The following is a 13,867-nucleotide window of genomic DNA, read 5'->3' on the forward strand; positions in this document are numbered from 1 at the left end:
AAGGGTCATGTTGTATGAAGGGATGAAGAAAAGACAGGGGATGGACAGACTGTGGGGTTCCATTTTCTCATCAGTATCAGTGGCGGAGGATGGCTAACACATTAAGCACCCACATGGCCCAGACAGGCATCCTGGTGTTTGCCTTTGGGATGAGTATGGTACTATTGCTGGCGAGGGCTGGGTTTGAACCCATAAACCGATCAAATAAGCTTCCGTGACCCGAGGGCGGCAACACCGGGGCCCCTCAACACGACGCTCCCCGTGTGCCCCCACAACAGGTTCAAATGATGTCAGGAAAAAGGGATTGGGGAAAAAATAAATCTGTTTCTCTGACACACACACAGAAAAACTATTAACGATTTTTTGGAAAGCATTTTCCTGCATTAACCTATTGTCTCTCCCCCCCTTCCAAGCACCCCCTCCACCACACACACACAAACCCTCCACCGCAATGTGAAAATGATTTCTGGCCGCTTCAGACATAAAAGGGAAATGAAAGACCAGTCGGTGGATTGGTCTTGTGGTATAAGTGATGGACAAGGGCAGATGATGGACTCTCTTTTAGGTGCAGCCATCTCCGACTCCATAGCCTGATCGTAAATAAACGAGTGTTTCTACTCTCTGTCCATCCCTTCCCATGTGCTCTGAAAGCAGGGCTTGGTTCAGTGATCTTCACAGGCAGGGCCTCTCTTTCCTTAGCTCTCCCTTGATGAGACGTTAAAACCAAGGTCACCGTCAAGTTTGGGCCTTTTAGTGCTACACATAAAAATATGACTCCCCCCCACTCTCCCCTCTTCACTCATCCTCACTCCTCCTCTCTCCTCCTCCTCTCCTCCTCCTTTCCTCCTCCTCCCCCTCTCCTCCACTCTCCTCCTCCCCCTCTCCTCCACTCTCCTCCTCCCCCTCTCCTCCTCCACTCTCCTCCTCCCCCTCTCCTCCTCCACTCTCCTCCTCCCCCTCTCCTCCTCCCCCTCTCCTCCTCCACTCTCCTCCTCCCCCTCTCCTCCTCCACTCCTCCTCCACTCTCCTCCTCCCCCTCTCCTCCTCCTCTCTTTCCATTCTGTCTCCGTCGTCTTCGTCCTGTCAATGTCACTCAGAAAACATCGTTAGCGGTCCTGCTACCCTGAGACGTCCTCATTCCTCTCCTCCATTGTGTCAGCACAACTGATGCAGCTCTGAGATCGATAGTTTATCTTTATGGGGCCCATCCAGCGTGTACGTCCCATATCCCCTGGTCCACCGAGATTGGCTCGTGGAAGGCTGGGCCAGGTGGAGTGCTTGGATCGCTTCATACCTGTTGAGCCTGTGTTCAGGGCCAAGCCTGTGTTCAGGGCCAAGCCTGTGTTCAGGGCCAAGCCTGTGTTCAGGGCCAAGCCTGTGTTCAGGGCCAAGTCTGTGTTCCGGAGGTTTACATGAAACCATTGCATGCACGGCCGTCGTGCAACATTCTGGATTCACTGGGAGGAATGTAGTCTCCTTGATTATGTTCTGTTCCACTGTGTTGTATTCTATGCACTTCCATTCTTCACTTCATTATGAAATTTGACGGACTGAACATTCTTCGAAAGTTCATCAATTGCAAATATCAGTTGCATCATGACAAAATGGCGTCAACCTTGTTAAGTGTGTAGATAGGAATTAGCCAGTGTTTACAAGCAGATGCATTCTGGTTGAAGTACGATAACGGAAAGACAGCACAGTCATTGCCCTTGACTATTTTCAAATGTATTCATAAAAGGGTAATGTAAGACCCAATCCGGATTCAATCAGAGAAGTGTATGTGTGTGTGTGAGAGAGAGACAGAGAGTGTGAGTGTGTGTGTGTGAGAGAGAGACAGAGAGTGTGAGTGTGTGTGTGAGAGAGAGACAGAGAGTGTGAGTGTGTGTGTGAGAGAGAGACAGAGAGTGTGAGTGTGTGTGTGAGAGAGAGACAGAGAGTGTGAGTGTGTGTGTGAGAGAGAGACAGAGAGTGTGAGTGTGTGTGTGTGAGAGAAACAGAGAGTGTGAGTGTGTGTGTGAGAGAGAGACAGAGAGTGTGAGTGTTAGTGTGAGAGAGAGACAGAGAGTGTGAGTGTGTGTGTGAGAGAGTGACAGAGAGTGTGAGTGTGTGTGTGTGAGAGAGACAGAGAGTGTGAGTGTGTGTGTGAGAGAGAGACAGAGAGTGTGAGTGTGTGTGTGTGAGAGAGACAGAGAGTGTGAGTGTGTGTGTGTGAGAGACAGAGAGTGTGAGTGTGTGTGTGAGAGAGAGACAGAGAGTGTGAGTGTGTGTGTGAGAGAGAGACAGAGAGTGTGAGTGTGTGTGTGTGAGAGAGACAGAGAGTGTGAGTGTGTGTGTGTGAGAGAGACAGAGAGTGTGAGTGTGTGTGTGAGAGAGAGACAGAGAGTGTGAGTGTGTGTGTGTGTGTGTGTGTGAGAGAGAGAGACAGAGAGTGTGAGTGTGTGTGTGAGAGAGAGACAGAGAGTGTGAGTGTGTGTGTGTGAGAGAGACAGAGAGTGTGAGTGTGTGTGTGAGAGAGAGACAGAGAGTGTGAGTGTGTGTGTGAGAGAGAGACAGAGAGTGTGAGTGTGTGTGTGAGAGAGAGACAGAGAGTGTGAGTGTGTGTGTGAGAGAGAGACAGAGAGTGTGAGTGTGTGTGTGAGAGAGAGACAGAGAGTGTGAGTGTGAGAGAGAGACAGAGAGTGTGAGTGTGTGTGTGAGAGAGAGACAGAGAGTGTGAGTGTGTGTGTGAGAGAGAGACAGAGAGTGTGAGTGTGTGTGTGAGAGAGAGACAGAGAGTGTGAGTGTGTGTGTGAGAGAGAGACAGAGAGTGTGAGTGTGTGTGTGAGAGAGAGACAGAGAGTGTGAGTGTGTGTGTGAGAGAGAGACAGAGAGTGTGAGTGTGTGTGTGTGAGAGAGACAGAGAGTGTGAGTGTGTGTGTGAGAGAGACAGAGAGTGTGAGTATGTGTGTGAGAGAGAGACAGAGAGTGTGAGTGTGTGTGTGTGAGAGAGACAGAGAGTGTGAGTGTGTGTGTGTGAGAGAGACAGAGAGTGTGAGTGTGTGTGTGAGAGAGAGACAGAGAGTGTGAGTGTGTGTGTGTGTGTGAGAGAGAGAGACAGAGAGTGTGAGTGTGTGTGTGAGAGAGAGACAGAGAGTGTGAGTGTGTGTGTGTGAGAGAGACAGAGAGTGTGAGTGTGTGTGTGAGAGAGAGACAGAGAGTGTGAGTGTGTGTGTGAGAGAGAGACAGAGTGTGAGTGTGTGTGTGAGAGAGAGACAGAGAGTGTGAGTGTGTGTGTGAGAGAGAGACAGAGAGTGTGAGTGTGTGTGTGAGAGAGAGACAGAGAGTGTGAGTGTGAGTGTGAGAGAGAGACAGAGAGTGTGAGTGTGTGTGTGAGAGAGAGACAGAGAGTGTGAGTGTGTGTGTGAGAGAGAGACAGAGAGTGTGAGTGTGTGTGTGAGAGAGAGACAGAGAGTGTGAGTGTGTGTGTGAGAGAGAGACAGAGAGTGTGAGTGTGTGTGTGAGAGAGAGACAGAGAGTGTGAGTGTGTGTGTGAGAGAGAGACAGAGAGTGTGAGTGTGTGTGTGAGAGAGAGACAGAGAGTGTGAGTGTGTGTGTGAGAGAGAGACAGAGAGTGTGAGTGTGTGTGTGTGAGAGAGAGACAGAGTGTGAGTGTGTGTGCGCCGGAGGGGGTGGGCGGGGGGGGGGGGGGGGATCCCTGAGACAAAAGAGCAGCTAGCAGGTGTTATCACTCACTGTGCAATTTCAGATCACTCTAGCGTTAAAGCTGTTAAAGCTGTGATACAAATGTTGCTCCACAGAACATGACCCTGAATATCAGGAAGAAAACATCTGGGGACAGCTGTGTGTGTGCAGGCACGTAGGTGCAATACTTGCAGGTAGGAATATGTCTGTGGGTGTGTGTGGGTGTGTGCAGTAGATAAGGATCATGAGAATCTGTTAATTAAAAAGCTCTGAAGCGGATCACTTTTTGCCTGTCCCACAAGAGCACAATTAACCTGCCTGGATGATGAAGCTTAGCATGCACACAAACAGACACACCCACACACATGCACACACGTGCACATGCACACACGTGCACACACCCACACTGACTCTTCATTTATCAGCAGAAAATCCTAAGGCATCTATCATGCCAGTAAAGCGCTTATGTGGAGAAATTCTGACAATTTAAAAACATGCACGCATGCACACAATCACTGATCAATGCATTATGGAAGACACAGATCGTAACAGACACACACACAATAGAACCTTTAGAGTACATTATGCACGCACTAACTGTGACACACACACACAAAACTAAACAGATGACATCATAGAGGAGGCAGGTGGGGCCAGTCTGCATGGGATACATCAGGACCTGGATTCAAGTAAGCACGACAACAACACACTGTCAGTTATGTTTGATGTCAGCCATCCTACAGTTATACTCCCACACACACGTCCAAACAATGTCCATAAACAAACACACACACACACACACAGAGCCTGCTGTGCAGTTGAGGTACCAAAAGAGTCAATAGAATGGAAATAGAGTCTTTGTCTTTAGTTCCCTGTGTGCATACACACACACACACACACACACACACATACACACACATACACACACAGTCCGGTGGAGCGTCCCTTTGATGTTTCTTCCCAGCAGAAAGCGGCAACAACTGACCAACGCTTCTTGATCAGAATCAGACAGTCCACTTTGTCATCTCTCTTCAACCAGCAAACTCAGCCAGACACTGTGCGCTGAACAAGATGAACCTCTCCATCGCCATGTCTGCTGTAAACTCAACCAGACTTCAAGCTACAGAAATGTTTCTACAGATAAGAGGAGAAATACACACACACTTTTGACCCTCCACGACACACACACACTTGCATGCTCACGCACACACGCATGGTAGTGTATGTCTCTCCATCAACGCTTAAGACAGTTCTTAACCCTTGTGCTGCCTTCGGGTCACATGACCCAAAGGTTCATAACGAACCACCGTTGTGTTGACCCAATTTTATCCAATACAAAAACAAATCTTTTTTTTTTCTTTTAACCTTCACAATGTGGGGGGTCTGAGACAGCCCGATGGTTAAAAGAAAATGCTTCACTTTGTTTTTGTATGCAGTAAAGTTGTCGCAATACAACGGTGGGTCACAATGACTGATGCGTCAGAATGACCCGAAGATAACACAAGGGTTAAGTACCCACCCAGAAATTAATTAGAATGCTCTGGCATGCTGTGTGTATAAAGGGTTCCCTGCCTAAGCTAGCCTCTCTGCTGAATACCAATGACTAACTTAGCTACCTGGAAACCCCACTGAATACAAGGGAAAGGCACTGACTCTCCAAATGAACACAGCGTAGCATAAGAATAATAAAAGAAACCCTCCATTGAATGACTTTTGTAGAAATGGTGTAGACAGCATAGAAGGAGACTTGCAGTTTAAGCAAGGCCAGTTCTCAATGTCAGTTATCAACTGAAGTACGGAGGCTGTTAGTAGAAATGAAAAGAATAGGAAGGGTTATTTCCAAGAGTATAAATTAGTCTCAAGGTTTGACATACTCAAGATCTTCTGCCCTCTAAACATTTGCTCCAGATTCTAGGCTATGAAAGATTGAACAGCGTTGAGACAGGAAAGAGGCAGTAATCTATACTGATGTCCATCGGCCAACAGTCTATGATGCCTCCGTAACACGCACTGCCTCATGCTGTTACAGTTTGACACTTTCCCATTAATAATGGACTTTTACTGAAAGTGAAACACATTATCTCTTCTTTTATTCTGTTTATCTTCTCTGCCTTCCACTCTGGTACCAAACAGAACTGAGCTCCTCCACAGTGTGTTCAGACAAAGAAAAGGAGATGGGATGTTTTATCTTTTGAAACATTTCAGCCGGGTGGGCCGGGGGAACATTCTCACACTTTTGAAATGTGTTGAATCCCACAGAGGGTGGAAATAGCCTTAATGTCAATGTTGTGCTGTGTGTGCGTGTGTGTACGTGTGTGTGTGTGCATGGCAGGATGTGGTGTTATGTCTCTAAAAGTAGGCTCCTTCCTCAGAAGCAGGAACGTGATGGAGAAAGAAGAGACGCATGTCCCTGGAGACCTGCGAACACGGGCACACACACCACCGCCTGTGAACACGGGCACACACACCACAGCCTGCGAACACGGGCACACACACCACCGCCTGCAAAACACGGGCACACACACCACCGCCTGCGAACACGGGCACACACACCACCACCTGCGAACACGGGCACACACACCACAGCCTGCGAACACGGGCACACACACCACAGCCGGCTCCATCAAAAGGTGTGTCCTGGGAGCAGATCTAGAACCTCTGCAGGTGCAGCTGACCCATTTACGGAGGGCTGTTTGGAACCAGTCCTTAATTACACTGCTGGGACGGAAGGAAGAGGAGCTTTAATTAAATAAATGACACATTCATCTACACTGTAGCTGCAACTGTGGAGGGGAATTGAGTGTGACGGTGGGGGGTGGGAGTGAGTGAGTGCGAAGAGAGAGAGTGAGTGATTGAGTGAGAGAGTGAGTGAGAGAGGTGCGAGAGTGTGAGTGAAAGGGAGTTTGTGTAAAACTATACTATAAACTATAAAAAAGAATAAGGATTTGAGGGCTTGACACTCCCATATTTGGCCTGAGCTGATGGCCTGAGCTGCTATTATGGTAGCACTACTGTTAATCTTTTGCTGGTAGCCATGGCGATGGAGCCCAGTTCACACATTGGGCGAAGAATGAACACAACAAGGACAGTGCCCAAGGTCGACCCCACAAATGAGAGGTTTCCTTGTTAAGAGAGAACAGCAGTAGCTCCCCTGTGACCTCACTGGGCAAAGAGGAGTCTGAGCAACACACACACACACACACACACACACACACACACACACACAGAGCTATGGCCCATTAGGCAGCCTTGGACATGGTGAGGAGTAGAGACAGGCAGGTATTGATCCTTAACAGAAAGTCCTGCATTCCACTCAGACACAAGGAGAACCTCTCGTCCAAAGACACGAACAGTATAACAATGATAACTGCTGGACCTCCCTTATTATCTACAGTGTGCCAACTTGAAGAAACTACTAGATAAAGAGGTATTATCTGTGATGATATGAGGACAATTATGCAAATAGTGTCCATGATGACAGTGACAATGGTGATTATTGTGATGATAGTGACAACAGTGCTGATTGTGTTGATGTGATGAAGGTGATAATAGTGTTGATGGGGATGGTGATAGTGATGATGGAGTTGATTATTGTTTTGGTCTTCTCATCATTAAACAAAGATCAACAATGAAGAAGCTGGATGAAGACAGTGAGGATGACGAGGACAATGTCGAGGACAGGGATGGAAGGGGCTGATGATGACAGTGACTGGCAGTGTACACAACATGACATAGCCCTATCATCAAGTATGTGGTCTGTGTTCCCTGGACAGCCTATTTTAGTGTGGAAATAGGCTTTTGTATGTCCCCTGTGTAAGGTGACCTCTCCTCCTCATCCCACTCTGCTCCTTCTCCTCTCCTCCTCATCCCACTCTGCTCCTTCTCCTCTCCTCCTCATCCCACTCTGCTCCTTCCCCTCTCCTCTCCTCCTCATCCCACTCTGCTCCTTCCCCTCTCCTCTCCTCCTCATCCCACTCTGCTCCTTCTCCTCTCCTCCTCATCCCACTCTGCTCCTTCCCCTCTCCTCTCCTCCTCATCCCACTCTGCTCCTTCCCCTCTCCTCTCCTCCTCATCCCACTCTGCTCCTTCTCCTCTCCTCATCCCACTCTGCTCCTTCCCCTCTCCTCTCCTCGTCATCCCACTCTGCTCCTTCTCCTCTCCTCCTCATCCCACCCTGCTCCTTCTCTTCTCCTCTCCTCCTCATCCCACTCTGCTCCTTCTCATCTCCTCTCCTCCTCATCCCACTCTGCTCCTTCTCCTCTCCTCCTCATCCCACTCTGCTCCTTCTCCTCTCCTCCTCATCCCACTCTGCTCCTTCCCCTCTCCTCTCCTCCTCATCCCACTCTGCTCCTTCTCCTCTCCTCATCCCACTCTGCTCCTTCCCCTCTCCTCTCCTCGTCATCCCACTCTGCTCCTTCTCCTCTCCTCCTCATCCCACCCTGCTCCTTCTCTTCTCCTCTCCTCCTCATCCCACTCTGCTCCTTCTCATCTCCTCTCCTCCTCATCCCACTCTGCTCCTTCTCCTCTCCTCCTCATCCCACTCTGCTCCTTCTCATCTCCTCTCCTCCTCATCCCACTCTGCTCCTTCTCCTCTCCTCCTCATCCCACTCTGCTCCTTCTCATCTCCTCTCCTCCTCATCCCACTCTGCTCTTTCTCCTCTCTTTTCCATTTCCCTCAGAAAAACGGATCTGCTATTCAGCCGCCTGTCTGTCAACGTTCACTCTCTCATGCCTCTCTCTCTCTTCCCCATGCTGCGTGGACTCAATACCCCCGCTGGGACTGGATCCTATCTTCCACCACCCCTTGCTGTCCTCTGCGGCCACATCGACAGGGTGTGACCACCAAGGTCACGTCACTGTCACAGCGATCGCCGCTCCACATTGTTGTTGTTGTTGTTGATGTTGCTGTGAGAGTCTTGTGTGAGGGACATGTTGAAGTGACATAGTGGACGAGGTATTCCCCCCCCCCCCCCCCCCACGTCTTTCACTAACTCAGCTAGGGTCCTCCTCTGTGATCCAGGGTCCCTATAGCTTGTGGACTAGACTACACTTAGTTGACATGTTGCTGATGGCCACCGGTCCATCATGGTCACATCTGGAATCTGAAGGTGCCACACATGTTGTAGCCATGGCAACAGAGGGCCTATGGTGACGTTTCCTGACGACTGAAAAGTGAGGGGAAGGTAAAATAACTCAAACCTTTTTAGATAAGGAGAGAGAAATGGTGTGCATGTGTACACCCTTTTTAAACATCACTGTAAATATCCAAGTTGATATATGTTGTGCTCGCCCCCCTACTATAGAACGACCATACTTGCATATACACTTGCCTTTCAGAAGTCTGCCTACACAAAACACATTCTCAGGGGAAGTTGGGCACCTTGATAAATTATTTAATAGTGACAGCGGATTCAATACTCGGTGTGTGTGTGTGTACGTGCGTGCGCACGTGTGTCCTTGTGCCGGGCCTCCCTCCTCAGTGGCACGTAGCTCTGTGACTGACAGGAAGAGAGTGATGCGGTGACAGGCAGAGAAAGACACATTGTATTGATCTAAGGCTTCACTCACAGTCACTCCATTTAGCCACAGCTAAATCAACTGACCACTGTTTTAGCTATGCAAATTTAGCACGCGCCAAATACAAGGATACGCTTGACATCCAAACGTTCTTTCTAAGAGGGTGGGGGGGGGTGTTGACGGGGGGGGGGCGGTTGAACATAACACTAAAGACAGCAGTTGTATCAGAAGTATGGCTGACATATCTGGTGACACATCCTGTCGTATGTGGACAGGAAGGAATGAGAACGGCAGCTTTAATTCCCCTCACGGTGCCAGCATCCTCGTTCATTTGCTAGCTCCCCACTGACGGTAACGCCCCGGAAACCTAATTAAATGCCGAAGCTGCTGTCTTTTGTCCAATCTCCACGGCAACTCTCCATAGGGAGAGAAAGCCAGAGGTGAGAGCTGAAACGTGGGTGTGTGGCAGTGGGTGTCTCTGTAGAAGTGCACATTGAATGTTGTGTGTGCGTGTGCGCATGTGTGTGTACTGTACATGTGAGCGATACACGCAAGACAAACTGTATATAAAAACTAGTGTGGGCATAGATTAATTTTTTTAATCTAGATTAATGTCACTGTAATCTTGCCGTTAATCTAGATTAATCTAGATTAAAATGGCTCATTTGAATTCCGCCGAAGGCATTCAGAATATGTGTGCTACCCAAATAATGACTAAAAGTAAGTCTTTGAGAACGGGTTTCTCAAGCCAGGTGGCGCATTTGACCAGGAGCTCATCTCCTGTTTCCAAAATGCATCACAAACTGCTTGAGAAAGCTTTTCTACTATGATAATTGGTGATGAAAATAAATTATGTTCAATAAGATGTACTTCTTTATTAACTATTTATTAGATTAGTTAGCTTGGCTGATAGAGCTGTGCTGACGGGCTTGCCTCGGTTGCACTCAAACATCGTAGTTTAACGACAATTCTTCCCCTGCGCTACATCAGTGCTTGGCCCGGCATCTTCCGCATTAGCTAAGGGATGCTTTGCGTTTAGGTGGTATTTGAGACTGGAAAAACTCCTACAGTAAACTAATTCCGCATAGCACAAGGTGCAAACTACCTTGTCGTGGTTTCCATTGGGAAGCTTCTTAAAAATAAATTTTCCCAGGCGGCTTCATAGCTGCATCCATGTTAGCACGTCACGTTTGATGTGATAATTTCATACACAAGGCATACACACAGGTTCGAAGACTCGTTCTCGCCCCCTACAGTGCAATTCGGCTAGGTATACATCCGCGCTAAAATATCAATGTGAAAGTCATCATAGCTTGCGTAGTATAGACCCAGCTCCCAACCCAACTTTTAGAATAGATTAACGGCGATATGTTTTTTTATCGCCGATAAGAGTCGCAGCGCGTTAACGCCGATAAAGGCCCACCACTAATAAAAACGGATGTGTGGCAAAACTCCAATATCGCATGATGATTCAGACGTAAAGATATTTAAACACTAGTATCTTAAACTGAGAACAGGAAACTTTTTAAGTGGGTTATTGGCACATAAGCAGAGCCCTACTGATACATTGCTCATTTCATGTGCCACTAAAACAGCTTGAAGTTATTAACACAAGTGAATTCATCCCACAGTGGGATGACCAGAGAAAGGAATATGACAACACAATTATAGGTGAGTGTTAGATAATTTTTCTGTCAGAAGGTAGGCCAAGGAATGCACCCCAATGAAAAAGGGTTCACTTTGTTTATTAGACGAGCTCGGATCACAAAACCAATCCACGACAGAGTGGTTAGCATGAGTGGGCAACTGGTTTCCCAAGACCTGCTTATATACATTAGCTGGACATGTTCAAACATAGAATGCACAGAATCGCTTCCTTACAGGGTCTCAGTGGTCAGTACATTGATACAGTAGAACAGGCAAAACAGGTGAAGACGTCATAACTCATATAAGCCCTATTTGCGCCTGTTTACTTCTTACAGTCTCCTAAGAGTCTGGACAGAGTGCGTTCCACGTCTATATTCGCTCAGTGAGGGGCCTCGCTGTATGACCTCTTGACCTCACAAAGACCCAAGCTTCATGTACACAGAAAATATACACCCACATACTCACATCAGAGCCCAAACACTCCCACTACAAATCCCTACAGTCTTCAGTAGACACAAGCCAATAACATCCCCTGTTCTTTGACACGATCTTTCCCAGCCATGATTTGTAGGCCAGGTCAGAAGTTACATCCACCAGCAATAAAACTAATATTGTGATGATCCTCTGAGATCTGCTACATAGCTACCCATAATCCCCTTCTCACTGAGGGGCCAATAAAGCTCTAATTTAGAGATTATGACAGTTTCTGCTGAGTGGAACTGGATTTGTATAGATTATAATTTTTTAAGGACGGAGTGGGCGGTCTATGTATCTATTTTTCTCTTGTGTTGTCAGATCCTCTCACACCTTCCTGCCTCTATGACAGCTGTTCTGCTGTTCTCTGAATGTGTTTCTCTCAGAAGTGTTGCATCTATACTTCTGGAGCTCGGGGGCCGGTTTGTTTTCACCGCAGACACGTCACCTCTTCCCCCTGCCATCCAGCTTAGGGGCAAAACGGCTTCAAAAGCAGTACAAAAGAATAACATAATAGATTACTATTAATACAATTAATAAAATAATAATAATAAATAATAATATATAAAATAGTTGCCTTTCGAAATGCCTTCGACTTTTGTGAAACCCACATTCGTATTTTGGAGCTCTGGCATGGCTCTCTTTCTTTCTTTTAAACCCATCTCGCCCAACTCTCTTTTTTTACTATTAACTATGTAACCACACCAAGAATTGATTGACGAGGCCCCGAACTGGGATTGGCTGGGCTATACATCTGTCTACAGGTATCATTTGATCTACATCCAACAGGATAGGGTGATAAATTAGATATCTCCTCCCCCTTCCTTTCCCCCTCTTCCTTTGATCTCTCTAATCATTCATTTTAATCAGACATCCCTGGCAATGTCTGTCTCACTGACGTCTCTTAAATAATCATAAATTGCCATTCCACCCCCACGTCTCCATCTCTCTGCGTTGCTGCAGAAGATGCTGTACTATTCTGGTTTATCTATGACATTGGCTCAGATCTCTCGCTCAAAATCAGTCAGTTGAGTTTTTAACGACCTGACGACGCTCCACACATTTGAATACAGCCCAGTTCCAGACTAATAATGAAGTTCCTGACTGGCCGCCTTGTTCCAGAGACGGGGGTGCGTTGCAACCGGTGATGCCTCTGGGCCCGCCTGCTGACTTGGTGGATGACTGTGTCTACGGTTGAACATTTGCTTCGTCTTTAAGCCAGGATGCTACGCGGGACAGATCTCTCCTCTTTGGTGCAGTGGAGGAACTGTTGCCTGTCAAAGTCTATGGTACATGGTATGAAAGACACAAATGATTTGGTACAATGGCATACACACACGCGCATATGCACACGCACTTGTGGTGATACACCCACACATAAGCATATACACATAAGCACATACACTTGTGCAAATACTCATATGAATCCATGTGCACATGCATACTCTGTCTTCAGGAACACATTACACACACACAAACACACACTAACACACACCACACACTGAGAAGTCACACCATGTCTCTGAACATCACATACTATGCAGTGTCAATACTCTGAATATTTAGCACTTCTGTTTCAGCCCATACCATCAAAGTCGGACTGACACCATGAAAAGAAATCACAGAAAATAGATAACAAAAGAAGTACATAAATATCAATCTTAGTGGGGAAAAAGCAATGCTAAATAAATACATTTTTTAAAAGAAGGCTGAGACAAGTAGGCATGTTACAGTGCACAGTAAAGCCAATTAGACCATACAAATTATTCATAGGGGACTGTTGAGTAATTAGCAAGCCTACGAGAAAACCTGAGAAACTCAAAACATTTGAGATATACATAAGAGTTGACATAAGAGTTGAACCGATATCTAGACAGCACCTTGAAACATCGTATCACTTTCACTTATGAAATATCAGCATAGCGTTACCATGCCAACCTCAAGATACAGTAAAAGGAAACTTTCTACAAGCATTACCTTGAAATGAGTGCCACCTTGTGGTCAATGCAACACACTGTTAAACTATTTTCAGAATGATCCATGGTTCCTTGAAGTGAATTATGTGCCTTTGATGTCATCTACTGGGGAAAAAGTGTAACACACTCCTATAGTGTGAGTGTGTGTGTGTGCGTTGCGTGTGTGTGTATACGCATGTATGTATGTATGTATGTATGTATGTATGTATGTATGTATGTATGTATGTATGTATGTATGTATGTATGTATGTATGTGTAAAACAAATTATGAAAAAAAGTGTTGTAGTATAATATTAGTTATGATGCACAAACCTTTAAAGCAGCCCATTAAAGGCATAAATAAAAACTATTTCAGTTGAACTGTCAGGGACGGAAGAACTTATTGACCCTCCTCCAGAATGAAGTGTGTGCGTGTATGTGTGTGTGTGAGAAGGGAAGGGGTGCAAATGGGTCTTGACAATCAGAGCCTCGACAAAGGCCAGGAGACCCGCAGTGAGAGAGGAAACTGCATTTGCTCATCCAATCAGAAAACAGACACACAGGCCTCAGCCCAGCGGTCGTCTGCCATGTAT

This window comes from Osmerus eperlanus, chromosome 14 (genome assembly GCF_963692335.1).
Source record: "Osmerus eperlanus chromosome 14, fOsmEpe2.1, whole genome shotgun sequence".
Classification (NCBI taxonomy): domain Eukaryota; kingdom Metazoa; phylum Chordata; class Actinopteri; order Osmeriformes; family Osmeridae; genus Osmerus; species Osmerus eperlanus.